This window comes from Orycteropus afer, unplaced genomic scaffold (genome assembly GCF_000298275.1).
Source record: "Orycteropus afer afer isolate SDZICR_OR568_19922 unplaced genomic scaffold, OryAfe1.0 scaffold00007, whole genome shotgun sequence".
Taxonomy (NCBI): domain Eukaryota; kingdom Metazoa; phylum Chordata; class Mammalia; order Tubulidentata; family Orycteropodidae; genus Orycteropus; species Orycteropus afer.
Window position 1 is genome coordinate 21,086,835 of NW_006921594.1, and position 1,863 is coordinate 21,088,697.

A 1,863-nucleotide genomic window follows, 5' to 3' on the forward strand; every position below is an offset into this window, starting at 1 on the left:
CTCAATTATATGGATTAATACAGTAGTTGCAAAGATGGGCTCACAAACAGCAAAGACTGTGAGGATGGAGCAGGGCGGGGAAGTGTTTCACTTCTGTACATAGGTTGGCTAAGAGTCAGAGCCCACCCGATGGCATCTAACAAAAACAAAACTGAATTATCAACTAAAATATTATCATTTGGTAATAAATTTTGTCATATCTGGAACTATTAAGGGAAATGTTTTGGCTACAATGCAGTCATTACATGTTTTATTTATTAATTTATTTTTTCTTACATGAAAGTTAAGGCCAGGCCCAAGTAGGCAGGGGCTGGTCTCAGGCAGGGGCTTTTCTCTTGGGGGCGGCTCTATAGTAAGACTGGGGCCCAAAGTGGTGGGGGCAGGGTTGGGGGCTCCTTTTTGCTTGGAGGTGGCTCTATTTTAAGGCCGGGGCCTGAGGTAGGTGGTCATAGAGTGGTTAGGAATAAGTAAGGGAGACAAACTTGTCTGTCAGTTTGTCTTGCTGTGATGGCTTACGTGTTCTTGTGAGGCTGGAGGCTATGCCACCAGTGCTGCAGAATACTAGTAGGGTTACCTGTGGTGGACATGTTTCAGCAGAGCTTCCAAGCTAAGACAGACCCAGAAGAAGGAAGAGGCCATCTACTTCCCAATTAGCCAGTGAAAACCGTACGAATAGCAATGAAACACTGTCTGATATATTACTGGAAAACTTTATGAATAATCCTGAAATATTGTTATATATAGTGCTGGAAGATGAGCCCATCAGGTCAGAAGGCACTCAAAATTTGATTGGAGAAGAGCTGACTCCTCAGAGTAGAGACAACTTGAACGATATGGATAGAGTAAAGCTTTCGGGACCTCCATTGGCTGATGTGGTACGACTCAAAATGAGTAGAAAAGATGAAAATATCCATTCATAATTGGAACATGGAATATAGAACTATGAATCTAGGAAAACTGGAAGTTGTTAAAAATGAAATGGAACATGTAAAGATCAATATCCTAGGCATAAGTGAGCTGAAATGGACTGGTTTTGGCCATTTTAAATCAGACAACCACATGATCTACTATGCCGGAATGACAACTTGAAGAGGAATGGTGTGGTATACATCATCACAAAGACTGTTTCAAGATCTGTCCTGAAGTACAACACTGTCAGTGAAAGGACAATATCCATACACCTGCAAGGAAGACCAGTTAATACTATATTCAAATTTACACACCAACCACCAAAGCCAAAGAAGAGAAAATTGAAGATTTCTACCAACTTCTGCAATCTGAAATTGACCAAACATGCAATCAAGATGTGTTGATTATCACTGGTGACTGGAATGCAAAAGTTGGAAACAAAGAAGAGTTACGAGTAGTTAAAAAATATGGCCTTGGTGATAGAAATAATGCTGGAGATCACATGATAGAATTTTGCAAGACCAATGACTTATTCATTGTGAATACCTTTTTTCAATAACATAAGCAACAGCTTTACTTGTGGACTTTACCAGATGGAATACACAGGAATCAGATTGTCTACATCTGTGACAAGAGGCAATGGAAAAGTTCAGTATCTTCGGTGAAAACAAGACCAAGAGCTGATTGTGGAAAAGACTATTAACTGCTCATGTGCAGGTTCAAGTTGAAGCTGCAGACAATAAAAGAAGTCCTGGAGAGCCAAAATATGATCTTCGTAATATCCCTCCTGAATTTAGAGACCATCTAAAGAACAGACTTGATGCACTGAACACCAATGACCGAAAACGAGAGGAACTGTGGGATGATATAAAAAACATCATCCATGAAGAAAGGAAGAGGTCATTAAAAAGACAAGAAAGGAAGAAAAGACCAAAATGGATGTCAGAAGAGACT

The 1,863-nt window shown here is 40.0% G+C and overlaps 1 protein-coding gene across 1 annotated transcript in view; it reads right to left on the reverse strand.

Moving 5' to 3' along the window:
• The window catches only part of MAGI2 (membrane associated guanylate kinase, WW and PDZ domain containing 2), a 1,828,989-nt gene that overhangs the window by 1,722,477 nt on the left and 104,649 nt on the right, over positions 1–1,863 (reverse strand). The window lies entirely within an intron of this gene.